This window comes from Miniopterus schreibersii, assembly GCF_964146895.1.
Source record: "Miniopterus schreibersii genome assembly, chromosome: X".
Classification (NCBI taxonomy): domain Eukaryota; kingdom Metazoa; phylum Chordata; class Mammalia; order Chiroptera; family Miniopteridae; genus Miniopterus; species Miniopterus schreibersii.
In genome coordinates, this window is record NC_138104.1 from 74,417,590 (window position 1) to 74,440,730 (window position 23,141).

The window sequence follows — 23,141 nt, forward strand, 5'->3', positions numbered from 1 at the left end:
AAATTTATGAATAATAGGCGTCTAATGGCCATTTGCTAACGGGTTCATCGTGTCTCTGTATACTGGGAAGAACCTCAGACTGAACTCTCAGCTTCCCGCACTATGACCTGTCTAAGTCAACCACTGCAGGCAAGCCCTGGTTTGTCTTTCTACCAACAGACTGACACCTACCCCATCCAATTAGAACTGCACAATTTGGATACTTCAGTTACATAAAATGGACCTAATTGAGAACCTGGGTGGGAATTTCCACTATAAAAGATGGCCTCCCCTTTCTCTCAATGGAACACAATTTAGGTTGTTACCTAAATCTGTCTCCCAGGCTGCAGCTCCTTTTTGCTCAATTAAGTGCTTTTTATTCTTTTTTCTTAATTAGAGAGGAAGGAAGAGGGAGGGAGGGAGGGAGGGAGGGAGGGAGGGAGGGAGGGAGGGAGGGAGGGAGGGAGGGAGGGAGGGAGGGAGGGGGAAAGAAAGAGAGAGAGAGAGAGAGGAAGAGAAAGAAACATTGATGTGAGAGACATATATTGATTGGTTGCCTCTTGTACATGCCCCAACTAGGGATCAAACCCACAACCTAGATATGTGCCCTGATGGAGAATCAAACCTGTGACCTTTTGGAGCATAGGACAGTGCTCCTACCAACTGAGCCCCACTGGCCAGGGTGCTTTTTTTTCTTTATTACAATCTAAAATTAATTTGGTTTACAAACCCTAATGCAATAGTTCCTGAATAAAGTGTGTTTTTATTGTTTTAACTATTGTCAGGCTCTGGTTCTCTTTAATAGGAGTAAAATTAATTCTTTAACATTTGTTAATTTTCATATCTGTATGAGAGTCATAATTTTACCTTTTTCTGCAAATGATATTTTAACAGCCTTCTCCTGCTCTCACCAAAGCATATCTGTCACTTCTTCAAAGGAAAATTGATTCCATACCTATCTTTTCCAGGAAATCTTTACGATGTGTTCCTTCAATGTGGAACCACTTCATGTGATGAATGTGTGATGTGTTGCTTTGCTCCTGGGAGGTTTTACTATACAAAATTAGATTGCGTTCCCAAGAATCAAGAGAGTCATGTGTTTCTTTGATATCCCCAGACGAGGACCTTGCACAAGACTCTGGTGGAATTTATGTTCACAGTGATGTCTTCCCGGGGTGTCAGTCTGACACCCACTTCTACAAAGGTGGGAGGCAGGAATCAGCCAAGCAAAGCAATGGAGCTCAGAAACAGCCATTAACACCACCTATGCTCTAACGTTGAACTGTTCCATTGCCCTGGGTCCTCATTCAGACTTGGAATTATCCCCAGACTTACTAACAAACTTGTTTGTCTGGTCACTTTCTACAACAGATTAGAAGCAATGACCTAAAAGTGGGCCCTTAGAAACAGGCATGGTGACAGAAGGATAAGGGTCAGCTGCTGTGGGACTATGGGAAGAGATTTTTTTAAAGGAGTAAACCAAATAAAAATGAATGAATATATTACTAGACAGTTTTAAAAATATAAGTCTATACTCTGGTTTCTCTTCAGATCGCATAAATCTTTCACCTTTTACTAAAAAATGTAAGTCTATAGAAAAGCGTTTGGAACTGTCTTTTCCTCTTGCTAAGCTGCCTTTTGTCAGTTTAATTCACAAGCCCCTTTAGTAATGGTTTGTCAGTTTTATGCTTGGATTGAAGTCTTCCCTTGCTAAAAGGGTAATACTATGTTGCAAAAAAAAAAAGATAATAGATAGATTTGTTCTTCCTACCTGGACAGTACAGGTAGGAATTCCCCCTTATTCGAAGCAGATATGTTCCAAGACCCCCAATGGATGCCTGAAATAAATCATGAATAGTACTGAACCCTGTGTGTGTGTGTGTGTGTGTATTATGCTTTTTTATATACATACATACTTATGATAAAGTTTATAAATTAAGCACACTGAGAGATTAACAACAAAAACTAATAATAAAATAGAATAGTTTTCATAATAGACTATAATAAAAGTTACATGAATGTGGTTGGTTACTCATTTCAGGAGATCCCTTGCTGAAGTCCTTGTATAGGCTCAATGTTTTCTGGCACAGCACATTGTCATCGATTGGAACACATTTTCTGTCATGTTTTCTACCCACTTATTGGATGCCTTTTCATCATAACTAAGCACTTATCACGTACTGTGGCCGTAACTTTTGCAGTTTGAAGTGTGACAGCAAAACTAGTACGAATTTTTTTCCTCCTTCACAATTTCATGGATAAAAGATTTATTCTTACTGTAGATCTTAGCAACTTCAGTATATAATTTTTTTTCTTTCCTTACTAAGTCGAGAACTTTCACCTTTTCACTTAAAGGAGGCACTTTATGGCTTCTCTTTGGCATATCCAAATTGCCAGCATCACTACTCCTCTTACACTTTGGGCCCATTATTTAGTAAAATAAGGTTCACTTGAACACAAGCACTGCGATACCAGGACAGTCGATCTGGTAATTGAGATGCTACTAAGTGATATACTGTGTGGATTTCCTGGACAAAGGGCTGATTCACATCCTGAGTGGACAGAGTGGAATGGCACAGTATGTCATCATGGTACTCAGAAGGGCAAAGAGTTTAAAACTTATGAATTGTTTACTTCTGGAATTTTCCATTTAATATTTTCAGATCCTAGTTGACCACAGGTAACTGAAACTGCAGGAAGCAAAACTGTGAATAAGGGGGACTACTTACATTCATTACTCTCTATTGTTAGATAATCTCACTTTACAGGTGAAATACTTAAACCGTGTGAGGTACTACCATTGGAACAAAAATTCCCTTGTTCATATTGACCCATAAAATTTTGGCAAAATTGAATAGACTAATGATACTGTAAAATCAAAATCTTCCAAATTTTAAAAGAGCTTACTCTCCCCTGACTTAAAAATCTATCCATTAGCTCTAATGATAATGTGATCTTCATCTCAATGCCTCAGAGGCCCTCCTCATAAAATGATTCCAGGAGGACCCATGAGACTGTGGTGACTCTTGCTTTATCAGGCTCCACCTTTTTAACATTTCAGGCTTGTCAAATATTGTCAAAAATGACATCATATGCTCAATAGGTGAAAGCTGCATTCTCAAATAGAATATGACCAGATACACCTTTATGTGATTTGCAGTCAAGAGACTGGGGTTACTGGAAAGAAACTCCAATGAAAGTCTTCCTTAGAAGTGCACTGTAAAGGACTATTTCAGGTCCTTTTAACTACAAGTACTGCATTTATTTATTTATTTATTTATTTATTTATTTAACCTTTCAAATCCACTTTTATTTCCTTTCATCCTCTTCACACAAAGAACTACTCCACACACCACATTTCTTGCAGCTGTTCATTTTATCCTTAAAAATTTGCTGGCATGAAAATACCACAGTTAACCCGTGTTAAATCTAAAAAATATTTACATGGCACAGCACATTTAATTGCCTTAGACACTTGGCAATTAAACCACATAAAAAAATAGGACAAGACGCACATGTTCAGAATCAGGTGTTCACAGCCCCCATCTGGCGAATGTACAATGGTTCCCAAAGGCAGCAGAGGCAACAGGCAGTTACTTCAGAGGACATTGAACACTATGATCGGGAAGCACATTACAATGTTACCGCAGTGTACCACCCCAACTCTCTCTCAGGTGGTCTCATAATTCTAGAATGTCAGGTCTGGCTGATACAAAATGAAGACAGACAATACAACATTTACTCTGTGGACATATTCTAACTCCTACTATGCACGTATTGTGATTTTGAACACAACTCATTCTAAAAACTTGTCATGATCATCATGGTTTTTCAGGATGGGTGATCCAACAATCTTGCACTCAACTGTTACTTCTTTTGGGGTTTTGCTAGCACCGAGGCTGAGTTGGATAGAAACTGATGGCTGTAGATAGTTCACATGCAGTTTTTTCCCATAATATGGAAAATATTTTAAGTCCATGTGTCCATCTGGAGGATAAGCTATTAGAGCTGTCATGTTTCCACCCTTAGAACTACCAGAGCATGATATCTTTAGTTCACCTTGAGGCTTTAATCCAATTATTCTGTTCATTTTCACAAGAATACAAGGATTCCCACTGGGGTAGCCAAAGTTAGGGTCCTTCACCCCACAGCATTCCTTAAGTAAGTCAAGAGGAAACTGATATGTTTCATAAACTGAACCCTTCTGTTCAAAGAGCTGTCCATCCTGGCAGGCTCAGAGATTCTTCTGTTCTTCTGAAGCATATGGCTTCAGAAAGTTCTTAAGGTCTTCAATGTACCCTTTATAGGACTCTGGTTCAGATATACTGAATGACTATTCTAACGCCAACACTGGTTTTGGAAAAACCATAAGTCCTGGACTAGGAATCTGGTCTCAGTATTTTGGGACCTCATCATTCAAAGTCTGAAGCATAAACTACATTGTGAATGTGAAGAGTGCAGCCAGGAACCCATAAAAGACTAGGTAGAAGAGCAAGATCAAACCCCAGCTCTTGGCCGTGAGCCCCAGGAACTCTCCGGTGGTTGGGTTGTAGATGAAGAGCTTCCACTCGGCCAGGCTCTGGTTGAAGGTCTTCTTGTCTTTCTTTGTCATGATGTATGCGCCGAAAGCGAAGGAAGTGGCGCCCGCAAGGGTGGAGGCGGCGAGGAGCCCAGAGGCGTGTCCAGGCTCCAGATGCTCAGCCTGGCGACGGCAGCAGAAGGTGGAATGGCCATGACACCTCCTCACTGCCTTGGGCACTCGAACCGACTGCACTGTGCCAAGCGGGGCTGCCGCTAAGGCTGCAGGAGCCTGACGTCTCCCCAAGTACTGCACTTAAACTCCAGGGTGTACATCCATGGAAACATGAAAACCAGTGCAAAATATACCATAAACAACACATTTTTGTCTTTTCAGTGTGTACCCCTGGGATTTTCTTTTGGTGTAATCAATCAAATGCATTTCCTATGCTTACCATGTTAAAATACACTATATACTTTGGGTATATGCAATTCAGCATTTCCAAGTATTCAAAACAGAACTTACCAATGCTCTTGTTTTGTTAATATTTTGACATGTTATCTTACCAGGAGGTATCCAAGATACTATTTCACTGATTTGTGCAAGGATTAATAGGAGTTCCTGAACTACATCATGTTATCCATAATTTTTATCAGACTCTGGCTCAAATAGCAAAAGAAATAGCTCAAGCATTAGAAGTACAACATATAAGCATAAATTTATCAGAAGTTTCAATTGCTTGCCAGCCAAGTTGGAGTCTGGGCAATGGGTAACACATCTTATAGTTCCTGAATAAATACCTTAGGAGAAGTGGAACAATCAATCAGTTAATTAAAAAATCACTTGCTTACCTAATATTGATCAAACTAATCCTTATGAATTGCTCTTCTAGTTGAGCTTAGGCACTAAGAAATTGGACATGAAGTGGATTCCAATATTTCTTATAATTACGACTATCCTTGGCCTTTTGCCATCCTCCACAATCTTACATCCAGGTTCTTAAATGTTGCTATACAGTCATGATCCCAAAGCAACAGTTAACTCATTATCAGCCTCAGAAGGAACCTGCACCCCTCATGATCAACCAGTTTGGTTGCAGAGTTACTGAGAGGGGTAGTTGAAAAATTCTGGGAACGTTGTTGGTGCAAGGCTGGCAGAGCTTAGATGGAAGTACTAACTGAAGACAGTGGCAGATGTAGCATAGACACAGCCTGTCCCACATTGCTCAGAACTAAACTCCCAAAGTTTTCTGAGGAATCTATAAACAGCTTAATTTGTTTTCCTTGAAGACACAGCCTGCTGCCCATGGGCAGAACATCCCACTTGTCCAGTTACTGGTTGTCAGCTTACCCAACAAGAGGAAAGCAAAGTTTACCATTTCCAAATATGGCTGTGATTTTCCTTCTTTCCTCACTCATCTTTCTTGTAGATAAATCCTTTGTTAGATAAAATCAGTTATTTGTTTTTTGTATTCAAGTAAATTAGTATGATAATAATTAACAATATGTCTTTGGGTTATTCTTTGACATATGTTACCTAACCTCTATGACTTTTAGTTTTCTCATCTTGTAAAATGGGAATGCACAGTACAAAAGTAAGCGAAATCACAAAAGTGTCAGTGCCCAGCACTGCATCAGACACATATGCAGAAAAGCTGCCTTCCCAGATGAAATTGATGACGGGGCGTGCAGGAGGCAGCCAATCAATGACTCCCTCATCTTTGATGTTTCTATCTCTCTCCTTCTCCCTTCCTCTCTCTAAAATCAATAAAGATATTTAAAAAAACAAAACAACACTTCACAGATAGCATTGTGTTGTAATTACTTTTGTAGTCAAAAGCCTCTAATTGGTTTAAGAGTCAAGCACACTGCTTTTTTAACCTTTGAGTTCCCCAGGGCCAGCCAAAACAAGGCACATAGTAGGCTAGTTAGACCCCAAAAGTCAGAAATTCTTGATTTGGTCTCTACAAGATAGAGGCCAAGTAGCTCCCCCTGCTTTTAGAGTCTGCTTGGATTCTGCACTGTGTGGGTAGGCCATAAGAGGAACTAATCTAGGAATGAGAACCAAGAACCTGACAGTGTGTTAATTGTGAATCCTTACAGTATTTTGAATAAATATTTTTGGTGACTGAAACCCCTGACAATGGTAATTCATAATAACCTGGACTATATGTGTTCTGTTGTGCATGTGTATGTGTGCACGTGCACATGTGTATAAGTCCAAATGCCACAGATCTCTGTATTGGGTGGCTCCCTGCATGTTTTTCAGGTTTCAAAACCTATACTAACCAGAGCATATTCAGCTTTAGCCTGGGCTGATATAAGAGCTTTCATTGCATGGGAATGTATGAGGATTACTTTTTAACAAAAGCCAAGTGTTCCCTTTGCATAAATTGAATTCCCCAATCTCACAGTGAAATGTTGCATTTGTCAGTTTTGATTTATTGGTTTTTTGAACATCAACTCTTCCATTGCATGTTTATTAATTTAATTGAATATATTCTGCTCATCTTTTTCATGGCCACCTCCTTAAAGGTGAAGGAAGGTTCAATCAGGGGCCTTCAGAACCCCCTTTAGTTTCCACTCTCTCTGCTGAGTCCTGCTAGCTGCTACCCTTCCATTGGATGCACCAAAAAGAAAAACTCACAGCTTTTGCTATGGAGTTTAGAAAACATATATTAAATCTAATAACTTTGGTTATGACATCCAAGCAGCAGTCATAGTAGATTATCTTGCTGACAAACATGCTTTATGAGGATCACCCCTTACCTTGAGCACTGGGCAAGATAAACAGGTAATCCAAAAGACTCTTGTGCAGTCACTGGAACCAGGAGCCATCTGGTAAGGACAAAAATAAATCAGCAATATAGCCTGCATGAATCTCCAAGGATTTGTGCAACTGAATTAACATTACTCGATTGAAGAGCAGAGGAAACTGGCAGCAGAAACCATTGAAATGACTCTAATTAACACACATGGAGAAAAGGGCTTTTAGAATAAAATGCTTTGTATTGTCTGGCGCTAAAATCCCAGACAATAATTTGAAAGTCCCCCAGCATGATAAAGACAAATCAAAGCATGTATTGATTGGAGGGTAAGCTCTGGTCTGGTACAGAAACACGACAAAACAAAATAGAAATGTCATTTAATGGGCACTTAACAAACCAGAGGGTTCAGCTGAGCAGAATTATTTGGCTGTGCTATGTCAAGAAAGCTAGTATCTGATACCCCACTCTGAGAACTCTGTGTGAACTTACATTTTTATGTGCAATATTTGGAAGTTATACTAAAAATTGTTTTTTGTTTATCTGAAATCCAAACTTAACTGGGCAGCCTATACTTTATCTGGCAACCCTCCTGTGGAAACAAAGACCACCCAAATGAAAACAAAAAGAGGCTATTTATTCAGAGTTTGTTATAGCAAGGGAGTCATCAGCCACCATCACTGTGTTTGGCAGGCATTCAAAGACTGGCAAAGGAGTGGGAAAACTTTATAGTGAAAACCAAAGGATTCAGGTGTGCCCTGTGGAAATAAACAAAGACCACCCAGATGAGAAAAGCAAGGCTATTCATTCTGAGCTTGCTGTAGCAAGGGAGTCAGTTGCCATCACTTGTGTTTGACAGAGACTCAAAGGCAGGCAGGGGAGAGGGAAAGCTTTATAGTGGAAAAGGGGAGAAGGCTTCAGATGTGCCCTGATTGGAGGCTGTTGGCCTGGGGAAGCTGCAGGTGGGCTAATTAGAAGCAAGGCATTCTGTGTAATTGTTTAGGGAGCAGATTTGGCTTTCTCCTTTTGGTCTAAGGTTGAAGGAAGCAGGGACAAAAATTAGGGAAGCTGTCAGTTATTAATCAGGTCCTTGCCATTTAGGGCTGATTGTCACAGAAGTTTTGTTTAGCTTCCTGGATTGTCAGTAGAGATAGCAATTTGGCTTCCTGCAAGTCTGGCTTACAGCAGTCTGGCTTCCTGGGATGTTTATTGTAAGTGGTTGGTTTCCTGGGCAAGTTGCTGCAGGTTGTGGGTTAAAGTTCTACTTTTATATGTGGTCTGGCCATTGTCCACTTCTATATTCAGTCTCTCAGGCCTGATTAGAGGCTGTTGGCAGGGGAAGCTAGAGGTGGGCTAATTAAAAATTGGCACCTTATATGATTGGTTTGGGGAGTAGATTTGTCTTTCTATGGACAATCTGGAGTTGAAAGCTGGGGCCAAAAATAGGGAAGCTGGTAGTCATTGATGAAGTCCTGATGGTTTGGGGCCAATTGCTGCAGATGTTACGGTTTGGTTTGCCCAGCAGGCTGCAACAGAAATGGTGATTTGGCAAAGGACCCAAACAGACATTTGTCCAAAGATATACAAATGGCCAAAAAGCACATGAAAAAGATGCTCAACACCCCTAGTCATAAGGGAAAGTGCAGATCAAAACCACAATGACCCCGGCCAGGCATGGCTCAGCGGTTGAACGTCGACCTAGGATCCAGGCGATCAGGGTTCGATTCCTGGTCAGGGCACATGCCCGGGTTGTGGGCTCGATCAATGACTCTCTCATCATTGATGTTTCTTTCTCTCTCTCTCTCTCCCTCTCCTTTCCTCTCTCTGAAATCAATAAAGATATATTAAAAAAAAAAAAAACACAACACAATGAGATACTACTTCACACCCACTAGGATGGCTATAATTAAAAGACAGAAAGTAACAAGTGTTGGTGAAGAGGTGGATAAATGGGAACTCTCCTACATTGCTGTTGGTAATATAAAATGGTACAGCCGCTGTGGAAAACAGTTTGGCAGTTCCTCAAAAGTTAAACATAGAATTACCATATGATCCAGCATTCACTCCTAGCTATACACCCAAAACAAATGAAAACATATGTCCACACATAAAAAACTTGTACACAAATGCTCACAGCAGCATTATGCACAAAAGCAAAAAATGGAAGTAGCCTAAATGAATGTATAGATATGTGTTATATCTATGTATCTATACAATGGAATGTCATTCAGGCATAATAAAGAATGAAGTAATGATACACGGTAAAACATGGTTGAACTTTGAAAACATTATGCAAAATGAAAGAAGCAAAAAACAAAAGGCTACATATTGTACAATTCCATTTATATGAAATGGCCAGAATAAGCAAATCCATAGAGCTAGAAACTAGATTGGTGGTTGCCAGAGACTAGAAGGAGAGGAGAATGGGAAATGACTGCTAATGGGCACAGGGTTACTTTGGAGGAGGTGTAAAAATGTTCTAGAATTAGATAACAGTGATGACTGCACAACTTTGTGAATATACTAAAACACTAAATTGTATACTTGTGAAAAATGCTATGATTTTCTTTAGGAGCACATTTTCTAGTCGCCTACTGTGATGATTAAGGCATGTCTTCTAACTCTTACATCCTTCCTGAATGTACATCCTTCTGGACACCTGTACAAAATGAACCTTCTTTTGGTCTCTTGTCATTGTCCCATGTTGTTCTGCAAACAAAGCTTCAATATCTTCTATCTTGGTGTCTGATGGAGGCCCAAATAAAGGACTTGAGAAGATATCACAGGCCACTTTGTATAATAAACTATTTCAGCCCTGGCCAGTTTTTCTCAGTGGTTAGAGCATCAGCCTGGGGACTGATATTGTAAGGACTACAAAATACAGAGAACTGACTGATGGTTGCCAGAGGAGAGGGGTTTGGGGGGCTTGGTGAAAAAGGTGAAGGGATTAAGAAGTACACATTGGTAGTTACAAAATTGTCACAGGGATATAAAGTACAGCATAGGAAATATAGTCAATAATATTGTAATAACTATATGTGATGCCAGGTGGGTATTTGAAATATTGGAGGGATCACTTTGTAAATTACATGATTGCTAACCACTATGCTGTACGCCTGAAACTAAGATAAAATAATATCGAATGTCAATGTAATTAAAAATTAAAATTTATCCAGCTCAACTTTCTAGGTCATTTCCTGTCCTGCGAGCATTTTGGACTGTATCATGGATGCTTCACAAGAGAGAAGGAGGGAGCCCCAGGAGAATGGGGAAGACCTCACAAGGAGGAGTGAATGTGCCAACCACTATCTTTTCTTCTGATACTTACCCAACATTTGCCAACACTGTCTCAATATTTTGGCCAAGATCTATTGACCTTATCCACACAGAGAAGTGGCAAGTCAGAAGTCAGCCTGCACTTTACAAAATTGATTCTGCTCCTACATCAGCCTAATGCTTGCTGTGTGCCTAGGTTTCTCTTGTGAAGAACAGGAGTCATGCCATTGTGCTGAAGTAGCTTGGAATAAATGGGCTAAAGAGAATTTAAAAGTATCATGATTACAAGCTTGAATTATTAGAACAGCTTGGGATTTCTGAGGGATTTAGGATCTGAGATTTTGACAGAAATGCTTCTGAATTGGAGATGGGGTCTCCAGATTCTTCAGCACTCAGCAGGCTCCTGTCAGTCTGGTCTCTTGCTCCTAAGACACAGGGCATCAGGAGTCACTGAGAAACTGCTAAACAGACAGCACATAGCAAACATCACCCAATTTTTCTTGAGGGCTACATGTGAATCGTCCAGCATCAAGGCAGGAGAGCCCTCACTATTCAGAAGGATTCTGGTTCTGACAACAGCAGGCCATTAATTTGAAAACAGAGACTACTGTTACAACTGAATGCCAGAGGTGGGGATAATGTCAGTCTAACTCAGTCATCTCATCTACTGGTGTCTAAAACCAGAACACACAGTTTGGGGAAGGAACAAGAGTTTGCCTGGGGAGACCAAGGGTTAGGAGCTGAGGAAAGGGAAATATGTGTAGTGTGAGTAGGAAGAACTTTCTGGTGTGCAATATTTCTTACACTCAAATTGCTCTGTGTTTTATAGAACCTGGTCGTGAAGAGATCCTGTGCATGAAAAGGCAGCAAAGCACCTGTGAAATAAAGCAAGAAGCTCCGAGACAGAGGTATTAGAGGTAGCCAGGGAACACATACTTGCTGACAACTTGATGGATGCTTAGGTATGATGGTCCCTTCCTTCAACACTAATTGCAAAGTCATTGGCATTAAGGAAAGGACACAAGAGAAGTAATTATGGCAAATATGATTTTTAAGAAATAGAAAGGGTCCCATTAGAGTAAAGCCCTGAAGTGATCATGGCCACTGAGAATCATTATTAGTTTGCTGAAGCTAATGACAGGTTGGCTGTCAGAAACTAGTGGGAATGGGGCTCCTGGTAGAAAGAGAAACATTCAGTTTCTTGTTACACAACGCTTATCCCACAGAAACAGCTAAAATGTCCTACTATGGTTGAATTTAAGCTACAGTACACAAATGTTTTAATGATACAGTCCCTGTTTGTGATACTACTGACTTGTAATATGTTCATATTGGATTAGAATTTAATTTCTGCCCTTAGGTTGGCCTACAGACGGGCTTTTCAGTAAAGTGGCATAATTTGTCAAGGTGTGATCATGAATTCTGTCCAGATGTATTAAGTGCCACTGTCTTTGGAGGGCCTACTCCATGGGGCCATTGGGACAAAGCCATCTTGCCCAAGGAGAGAAGAGACTTGTGGGAAAAGGAGTGAATAGTTCCTGGAGTAGAAAGGGACTCAGGAGAGAGGGAGTAGACAAACAGAGAAGGAAAGGCCCCCATACATGCCAAGCTGCTCAAGATGGGTTCCAGAATTTAGCATCCACTGACATGCAAACATGGAAATCCACAGGCTGGCCTTGGCCCAGGGCCACACTGTAGGGCAGGACAGGAGTATCTTCCTTGTTCTTGGTACTCTTCTCTGTGTCTTTTTGAGACCCTCCTATTTTAGTCTTTCTGACTTGCTCTCCAAGGTATTCTATGGTCTAGGTCAAAGGGAACACAAAGAGAACATTTTGAACAAACTCTTGCTGAGATATCACTCAGCATGATCCCTCACCCCCACTCCCATCCCCATTCTCACTTTTAAATTCTAAAGAAGATGCTGAAGTAAGCAATGTATAACCCAAAGGGTCTGGGGTCTAAGCAAATATGAAATGCAGCCCCTTTATCCCCCTGATCCTAAAATGGGCATCTGACTGTGATTGTCCTATCTCAGAGTCTCTTTGCCCTGCTTTGGTAAGAGGACCTTTTTATCCCACAGAGAATCCATTATCCTTGCAGTTTGGTTGGAGCTGAAACCATCTTCTCTTCCTGGCCACAGGGCTGGGCCTCCTGTGGCCTAAGATGGCCAATCAATATCAACCTCCCTCTTAGGCATAGTGCTTGGATGAAGGGAGGGCACATTAACACAAAATCAGCCAATCAGAATCCTCACTGGGACCTTTTTTGCCTACCAAGGAAGATACAGTGGGGGAGCCTTGATAGTGCTGTTTGAGTCCCTAGATCCAGCTGTGCTTCAAAGCATAGAACACAACATTTCCCAGTTCTGCAAGCCAATAAATTCCTCTTAAGATTTTGATGTATGATAGGGAGGATCCAAAAAGGCAGGCAGTCATCATGATTACTAACTACAGTTTTTGCATTGTTGCTGTATCCTTCTGTCCAAGTCACTCTAAAACTTTGAAAACATAGGGTAGAAATTGAGCCACAGCCATTGGAGAGTTTGGATGGAAATATAGTGCAGTTAACATCAGTGTAATGTTTGTGTGTAGAAGCTTTCTATGAATGCCTGAAATTATACCATAAAGAAATCTACCCACCCTATATAGATATATGGCCCCTCTCCCAGTGAAACTCATTTCTGCCTAAGTCGAATGCCATAAACATACAGTACAAAGCGGCAGAGGTAAGATCACAGTCAGAAGTTAGGTCAACTTTCCTATGTGCCAAGGAAAAGAATTTTAGACAAATACAACCCAGCACTGAATAAAGTAAAAGGTGTCTAACTGGAGAAAAATACCCATATGAAAGGTGATTGTCTTTTGACAACAAGGCAGCCTCACTTGCCTAAATGACTCCCACAGGAAGATGTTAGTCATGTGGCTTTCTTTATAACCTGGCAGGATAGGCTGTTATCACTAGGGTCTGACATCAGGAGCTCCAAGTAAATGAGCCTTTGTTTGCCCTTGTTTGTCATCTTAGAGGACATGGCAGTGTAAGTTGAATTAAGACAAGTCAGAGCCTAGAAGTAATCTCACTAAGCCCTTCTCACAAGGAAGCTGGCTCAACTTCAAAGGTGGAGGAAGCATTTGTGAGAACAAATGGCAGAGGGAAGTCTAGGTCAGTAGTTAGGTGAATTGGATGAGGGGGCAGAGGAAACTCCAATTTGAAGTGCCAAGAATTCCAGCTAGCTCTCAGGGTATGGTGGCAGGATATCAAAGGGAAGTCTAAGTAGGTTAGCAGTCAGCCCCAGGGGCATCTTACAATAGGGAGCAAGACTAAGGATACTGGACTGGCTTTCATAGCCAAAACTTGACTCCATAGGATAGGTGGTCAGATTGGGGAGAAGTGTTAGGATATACTGGAAAGGTACAAGCACAGAGTTCTAATCTGAGAGCATAGGGGAGGGGACGTTATTGTCATGGCAGATACCCAGGCTGAAGCAACAAGACAGAAGCCCCGTTCTCTGAAATGGGCTATAAAGACCCAGAAGCAATTTCGAAGCAAGCAGACCCAACACGGAACCCCAGAATACTAAAACAGAGGTCCAGAAATTTCTGCTGAGAACGGACAGCATTTTTTGTAGAGGCAAAACTTAACCTCTAGGTGGGAATTGAGGGGACCCTTTAGGAAAAAAGGATAATAGTGACTAGGAAGTGTGCATGGTTGATGTCTAAATTCTACCTTTCCCAATACTGTGTATATTATAAAAGCTATCAGAGTCTTTAGCCAAAGGAATGAGAGTATAAAATTGGAAACTTAAGATTTGTTAGCCCTGGCCAGTTTGGCTCAGTGGTTGAAGCATCAGCCCACAGACCAATGGGTTGTGGGTTCGATTCCTGGTCAAGGGCATGTACCTGGGTTGCAGTCTGATCCCCAGCTCAGGTCAGGGTGCATGTGGGAGGCAGCCAGTGGATGTCTCTCTCTCTCTCCCACTCCCTCCCCCTCTTCCCTCCCTCCCACTCTCTCTAAAAAAAATCAATGGGGAGAGAAACAAGATGGCAGTGTAGGTAACAGCTGCACCTCTGCCTCCCGCAACCACATCAAAATTATAACTAAAATACAGAAACACCATCACGCAGAGCCTCCTGAAATCTGACTGAACAGAAGCCCTTCAACTAGGGAACTGAAGGAGCATCAAGACCGGTAGGAGGGATGGAGACGCAGGTGGATGGGGGCTGAATCCCGGAGACACGGCTGTGGGCCCACACCTGGTGCAGCAGTTTAAACCTGGGAGGGAATCATGGTGGTGGAGGTTTCCTGGAGGAGTGAGGGATCCCATCCCCACAGCAGCCCCCAGCCCAGGCCTCCAGGGCCGGGAAGAGACGTCCCCACAACTTCAGGCTGTGAAAAACAGCGGGGACTGTCTCTGAGGGTCTCAGAGGCTGCGGAAGCCCCAGGCAGCTCCTCTTAAAGGGCCTGCGCACGGACTTGCTCAGACGCGCTCCCTCTGAGCCCCAGTGCCGGGCAGCAGCTGGAAAGGAACCTGGGACACTTGGGGAGGAACTAACCTGCCTGAAATCCAGGCGAGAGGTGGAGGGGCAGCTTTCTCCCAGGCAGAACAGCTGGCAGAAGCCATTGCTCCTTAGGTGAGCCCTCCTCGCCCGGAGCCCAGAGGTAGGTGCCATATTTGAACCGCCAGCACCTGACTCACACCTTTGGCCCCACCCTGGTGATTCCTGGAGGCCCCACCCCTCCCTACCTGCAGGCTCATCCAGGCCATTTCCAGTGGCTTTTCTGTGCAAGTGGCCTCATGCTTAGGACTTTCCTAAAATCTCTCAAACAAGCAGCAGTGTGCCCCATACGGCTTGATAAGTGGCTCCAGGCCTGGCACTAGCGGCAGCCTGCATTGGCTCATAGCTTGGCCTCTCCTGGACACCGCCAAGCACAGCACAAGTAGCAGCCATCTACAGTTTGCTGTGTAGCTCATGCTGGGTGGCCCTGGCACAGGCTGACTTTGCACCTCCCGGGAGGCCTCAGAGACAGTGCACCTGGTGGTCAAACTCGACCACGCTGGATTACAACCCTACCACATCCACGAGTGACACACTCAAGGGGCGCACTTGGTGTACACCAAAGCTCCACTGAAGTAAATACTGATCCATAGGGGTGTCTCTAGCACAGCAGCTCTCTGGCTGTAGTTGCAGCTGGTCCTCACAGCTGATTGGTCTGGGAGTCAGTTCCTCCGAGGGACGCCAACAGCAACCAAGGCTCAACTACAACAAGACAGTGCACACAGCCCACACAGGGGAGCACCTAGAAGGCCCAGCTCAAGTGACTGGGGAGGCTGAACCACTGGACCCTACAAGACACCTACTACACAAAGCCACTCTACAAATTCCGGGAGACATAACAGCTCTACCGAATACATAGAAACAAACACCAGGAAGCAACTAAAATGTGGAGACAAAGAAACATGTCACAAAGGAAAGAACAGAAGAAATCTCTAGAAAAGGAACTAAGTGAAATAGATCCAAGCAAGCTAACAGATACAGAGTTCAGAGTAATGGTTATAAGGATGCTCAAGGATATTAGTAAGAGTATGACGAAAATAATTGAGAAAATCAATGACATAATAAATTACCAATTTGAAATGAAGACTACACGAACTGAAATGAATAATTTAAAGGGAATCAACAGTAGAGTAGAGGACGCTGAGAATCAAATCAGCAATTTGGAACATGAAGAAACAAAAAGCACCGAACCAGAAGAGCAAAAAGAAAAAAGAATCCAGAAATATGAAGATAGCATAAGGAGCCTCTGGGACAACTTCAAGAGGCCCAACATTCATATTATTGGGGTACCAGAAGGAAAAGAAAGAGAGCAAGAAATTGAAAACCTATTTGAAAAAATAATTGCAGAATACTTCCCCTACCTGGGGAAAGAAATAGACTTACAAGTCCAGGAAGCACAGAGGGTCCCAAACAAGAGGAATCCAAAGAGGCTCACAGCAAGACACATCATAATTAAAATGCAAAAGGTTAAAGACAAACAGAGAATCTTAAAAGCAGCAAGAGAAAAAGTTAATTACATACAAGGGAGCACCCATATGACTGTCAGCTGATTTCTCAACAGAAACTTTGCAGGCCAGAAGGGAGTGGCAAGAAATATTCAAAATGATGAAAAACATGGAACTACAACCAAGATGACTCTACCCAGCAAAGCTATCATTTAGAATTGAAGGTCAGATAAAGATCTTCTGAGACAAGGAAAAGCTAAAGGAGTTCATCACCACCAAACCAGCCTTACAGGAAATGTTGAAGGGTCTTCTTTAAGAAGAAGCTAATGAACAAAAGAATCTGATGAACTATATAGATCCAGAGACATTGGTGCATGCAACAGATGATCATATTTCAGAGGGAAGAGGGAAGGGGGTGGAGGGGGGAAGAGATTAACCAAAGAAGTTATATGCATATATGCATAACCCATGGACACAGTCAACAACAGGGTGAAGGCATGGGGAGGGGGTGGGAATGAGGTGGAGGGAGTCAATTGGGGGGGGGGAATGGAACACCTGTAATACTTTCAACAATAAAGATAAATTTAAAATAAAATAAAAAGAACACAAAAAACAACAACAACAAAAAAATCAATGGGGAAAAAATATCCTCGGGTGAGGATTAACAAAAAATATAAATAAATAAATAAATAAATAAATATTTTTAAAAAGACTTGCTAGATGGGGCTATGGAATTAGCACATCAAAGCAACAACATGGATAAATTTCAAAAGAATTATGCTGAGTGAACGAAGGCAGACTAAAAGAAGTATGTACTACATAATTTCATTTATATTAAATTCTAGAAAATACAAATGTTTGACAGTGGTTGCATGCGGATAGGCAATAGGAGGAACAGGCAGGAGGGGGGGTTACAAATGGCATGAGGAAACTGTTAGGGATGATGCATATGTACACTCTCTTGATTGTGGTGTGGATGATTTCATGCGTGTATACATATGCCAAAACTCACCAAATCACCTACACTTTAAATATGTGCAGTTTATCGAATGTCAATTATAACTCAATAAAGTTGTGGAAAAGATTTAAACTTATAATATCTTTTCTTTAAAAAAAAGCACTGCAATTTCCAAAGAGAAGTAAAATTTGCAAGTTATAGGGATTGCAAAGCAAGATTATGTCCTAAAAATACATTGTTCTAAACTTCATCATAATTGAAAAAAAATAATCTGTATATACATGGCAAGAGTGAAAAAAATATAGTAGGCATTGCTATGGCTTAATAAAACTCAGGTAAACCTTGGGTTGAGGTTTGGGCTAATTCCCTCCTTTGCTGAGACTTTCATTATTCTCTTTTGAGCCCAAAATCAGTTCCCTAGCTCCTCCTCCTCCAGTCTATTCTGTACCCTGCTCCCAGATTCCCAGTGGCCAAGGGATTACAAGAGGGTCCTGAAGAGCTAGATATGCAGATGGGGACATGAACAAGACAAAGGCTGTCACTGAGTGACCACAGTGTCTAACGCACACCTAGAAAGCTGTCTCTTGCTTACACCACCTAGGTGAGAGCCCAGTTGTCTTAAAATCGAGTTGTATGATAACCCACAGATTTCATCCAAGATGTTGAGAAACAGAAGGAACAGGGTAGTAGTCTCAGATGGTGACGGTTCTGAGGCCACTAAAAGTTTGGGATATATACCATTCTTGATTTTGCCACAAAGGGTCCCACATGAAGGTACAGAGTTTGAGGGGCCCTGCTCCCAGCTGAAGTCTATATATTTGTATGATTCTCAGACAGGGCTCAGCCCCACTGAGATAGTCAGGAAGAATGGCTCCTTTCCTTCTGCATCTGGACATGTATGCCGACAAATGGCATGTTGGTTTGGGGTACCCCAGTCTGGGGACAGAAACCCCTTCCCCAAGCTTCTTATGAAGTGGAGCAGGACCTATAGTGTAACAAAGGCTGCTGTCCAAGTATATCTGTTGCTAACAAAAGCCATTTGTTAGCACACACACACACCCATTTCATACTCAAACGGGATGGGATGCAAGTATAGCTGCAAACAACTGTAAATAAAATCAGAAATACAGTCCATGCTATTGCCACTTCTGGTGTTGAGAATAGTTAGGCTTCTGGGCACCCAGCAGAGTATGCCTTCCAGCCTGTGGGGCTTTGTGAGATCCCAGGGAAACTCTAGAAACCAGTTCCAACTCTCCATTCCCCTTGAAAAAAACCTCAAGTCATCAGCTGGCTCCACCTGAAATTCCTTTACAAAGGAATAAGGTGATTTTCTTTTTTCATTCCACAGCTGGTTCTGTGGGGTGTCCAGTCAGTCCAGACCTCCTAGTACTAGTTACAACAACAGAAGACAGGAGAGTTAAAAGAGCTTTGGGGCAAAACTGTGAATTAATATTATTATTCATTCTGTGTGACTATAAACTGTTTCTGATCTTATTTTCTGATAGGGACAGAAGAGAATACTTTTAATAAATCAAGGGCCAGGTACCTATCATGTACCTGAGACCATGTTAATCTTCTCTAGCAATGATACCACATCTGCTTGCCACTGGGACTGCTGTTATTTGGTTGAGCTTGTGGGAGTACACTGTTAACCTTCAGAATCCAGCCATTTTCTGCAAGAGCCAGACTGGCAAATTAAAGATACGGTGAGGATCACCATTCCTGCATCCTTTAGATCCTTAAATGTGGCACTAATCTCAGCCATACCCCCATGCTGCATGGGTCAAACTGTGTCCACCTAAAATTCATATGTTGAAGTACTAACCCCCGGCACCTCAGAATATGACTTTATGTGGGAGGAGAGTCATTGCCAATGTAATTAGTTAAGATGTGGTCAGCCTGGCCAGGCGTGGCTCAGTGGTTGAGCATAAACCTAGGATCCAGGAGATCACGTTTTGTTTCCTGGTCAGGGCACATGCCCAGGTTGCAGGCTCAATCCCCAGTCAGGGGCATGCAGGAGGCAGCCGATCAATGATGACTCTCTCATCACTGATGTTTCTATCTCTCTCTCTCCCTCTCCCTTCCTCTCTCTGAAATCAATAAAGATACATGTAAAAAATAAATAAATAAAAATAATAAAAAATAAAATGTATTATCTCTTTACCAAAACAAAACAAAAAAAGATGTGGTCATATTGGAGTAGGATGGGCCCCTAATCCAGTATGACTAGTATTCTTATGAAAAGAGGAAATTTGGAGACAGACACACAAACACACACACACACAAATACATACACACACTTGAAGAATGCCATGTGAAGATGAAGGCAGAAATTGAGATGTTGTAGCAAAAGCCAAAGAATGCCAAAGACTGCCTGCAAACCACCAGAACTAGGAGAGAGGCACGGAACAGGTTCTCTTTCTCAGCCCTAAGAAGGAACAACACTACTGACACCTTGATCTCAGACTTCTAGATTCCAGAACTGTGAAGTGATAAATTTCTGTTATTTAAGCCACCCACTTTATGGTACTTTGTTATAGCAGCCCCAGGAAACTAATACAAGTAATTCCAGAGGTTTCTATTTAGCCCTCTCCGCTATCATCGCTCTTACCTCACAGGCCAAGGAACCAATGTAGAAGTTGTGCCAACTGCCCATTATGTCAGTCTCAATTATAAACTCAAAGACTGGCAAAACGACCACCAGTTGGGACCATGAACCCCGTGCCCCACTGTATGCTAGACAAAGTCTCACTGTAAGCTGGACTTGGGCTAGTACTCCATTTATTAGCTGGTCCTTGTACCCCCACACTCTAATAGTGGGGCAACAATGATACTTTAGGTCTCTGGATATCAATGTCAACTCAGACCCTGTGTCCAACAGCCCTTGAAAAGTCTGGATATTTCTATTCCCCAGTGCAGTTGTCCAAGACAAGCTGCAATGGCAGGGGCTATCGGTCATCCTACTAATCTCCCTTTTCTGAATTACCCCTCAGGAACAGAAGCTCCCCGATCATATGTGTGGCACAAGGGGCAGGCTGTGCAGACACAAACATGAGCCACCCAGGCCCCCTTCCGGCTCCTTCAGTGTCTGCCTCAGCTTCAGAGAGCTACCTGGCCTGAGGCTATGGCCTTCCCAGGACATCCCACAAGCAGTGACTAAGAGAGATGGGAGGGTAGATAAAGGCCCCACCAGCTCAGCCCAACATGAGACATTATGATAGGAAATACTTACTGCAATGGATTGACTCTTTGTGTCCCCCACCCAAAAAAATCATATATTGAAACCCTAATCCCCAATGTGATGGTATTTGGAGGTGGGCCTGTGGGAGGTAAATAGCTCATAAGGGTGGAGCCCTCATGAGTGGGATTAGTGACCTTATAAAAGAGGCCAGAGACCTAGCTTGTTCTTTCCATCATGTGAAGATACAGCAAGAAGTCAACAGTCTGCAACCTGGAAGAGGATTCTCACAAGAACACAACCATGCTGGCACTCTAATCTCAAACTTCCAGCCTCCAGAACTGTGAGAAATAAATATTTGTTGTGTAAACCCCCCAGTCTATGGTAATTCGTTAAAGCAGCCCAAGCTGACTGAGACACTCACTCCAGAGTTCCCAGCCTATTGGCTGCCTGAGGCTTCATTGAGCTCTCCATTGTAGTTCTACTTTCTCTCTCTCTCTCTCTCTCTCTCTCTCTCTCTCCCTCTCTCTCTCTGCCTTGTTCCACTTCTGTCCCCTTCATTTCACAGATGTTGGTCTTTAAAAAATGTCTTGCCCCCAACTGTTTCCAGAGAATGCAACATGTGATGCATGTGTTCATTCTATATTTGTATTAAGAGTCATGTTTTTAACTTTTCACAAACTGTTCTTTAACAGGGATTTCACAGGCACTATAGGAATGTTACAAGTGCAAGCCCCTGGATAGGACAAAGAATCAATCCTTTATTAAGAACTGTGTGAGGTCAACTGATATGTTTGCTATAAATTATCTTAAGCAAAACTGTTAGTTTTGGGGTTACTTTCCTTGGGAACATAGGAAGCATGTGCAGAGAGGGAGCTACAATAAAGAATAAAGGGAAGAGAATATTTCAGTAACATTGTAAAACATATTATGTTCTTTCAGGATTTTCCCTTCTCCCTTTTGGTACCCCCTTTGCACCCTCTTCCTTCTCCTTCATGAACCATGTGAACTCTCACTGTGACCTGGGTCCCCAGCAAAACTTCAGGACCTTTTTCCCCATCAAACTCCTCTGTCCACTAAAAGTAACCCATTCTTCATTACTCCTGTAGATCACATCCTCTCAGAAATGCCCTGACTCATTAATCTGATCAACCAGGCTATTAATAGCTGCTAATAGCAATGTAAACAGTCCCATTTTTATGGTTTTTCCAGAAGAAGAGTTTAACAAGGGGATTTTAGAGCTACGTTAGGGCCAGTAGGGCAGATAGTCGTAAGTAGAGGCAGTCACAGATTGTGGCTTCTCAGCAGCCACTTTGATATGGAAAGATCAGAGTGGGATTCTAAGAAAAGGTTAAGGACAAGCACCACACTCAGTTATGGCCCTCAGCAACCAGAAACAGTGACCTGGGCTACTTGAGTGCTGGAGAAATGGTGAAGCGACCAAGGAGGAGAGTGAGACTGCTCCAGCCACCTTCTTACCAAGTTCTGACTCTTATATTTTGAGGCAGTTCCAGAAACGTCACCAATTTAAACAGACTGTTTTTCCAGTCTGCCTTTATCCTGGAGAAATTGGCTTCAAGTAAATGTCAGCATCCTTATTAAAACAAACTGGAAGCATTCAGAAGCCTGGACAAAAAGAAAAGAAAGTTTAATTGAACACTGAAGGCTGTGTAGGTGGAGTCCTTTTCCTGTGTGATGACCAAGAAATATACTGACAGCCAGAGAAAGTGATCCAGAAGAATACTTTTTTCTCTGTGGGTTATCAATTTGTTCAAGAGTTAGGTTCATTTGTGCATGCTTGTATCCACGTTTAGGGTTTGCTTTTTCCTCCCATGGTTTCATATTTACTTTTACTTTTTGACTGCAGCTTTCCCCACTTTCCTATGCATCACAAGAGGAAATGTTGGAAATATATGCTGCCAATATAAGTGTTTGTTGTTGCCTTTTGATAAAGATTTATGTTGTGTTTTAAAACTAGATTGCAATACAGTTTCATGACAAACCTGGTCACAAGTCCTTAATGTATGTCTGGAATTACAAAAAGAAAACCTACGTGGGAAAATATTTAACCGCAAAAGCACCAACTAAGGAGTTCTGTTCTGTGGTCCTGCGGTTCCACGAAGGCAGGATTTCTGCTGAATAAAGTGACTCTGAAATTTCACTAAATGTCCGACGATGCAACTTTAGCAATGGAGGGAATGCATGCATGCATGCACTAAAAGGAGGTAGAAGCATCTGCTGGGCTTGTGACTGGAGTTTAGCGTTGAATGGCGAGCATGAGACTGCGCACATGAGGTCAGCCCCCATCACTAAGGCAGAGCATGGCTATGCGCCAGTGATTTCTGTGAATTCTGCTACAGGAGTACCGTCTTCAGCCCTTTGACAAGTGAGCGTACTGAGGCACGGAGACGGGATTCGAACCCGTTCTCAAACCCTAAAGCCCCGCCGCCACAGCACGGAACTCTGGCC

General features: G+C 42.3%; 1 pseudogene across 1 annotated transcript; it reads right to left on the reverse strand.

Annotated features, from left to right (window-relative positions):
- Positions 1–3,745: 3,745 nt before the first annotated feature.
- Positions 3,746–4,591, reverse strand: LOC308550733 (sodium/potassium-transporting ATPase subunit beta-3 pseudogene; annotated as a pseudogene). Its single transcript has one exon. The product of its transcript is annotated as a sodium/potassium-transporting ATPase subunit beta-3 pseudogene (transcript).
- Between the last annotated feature and the right edge of the window lie 18,550 nt (positions 4,592–23,141).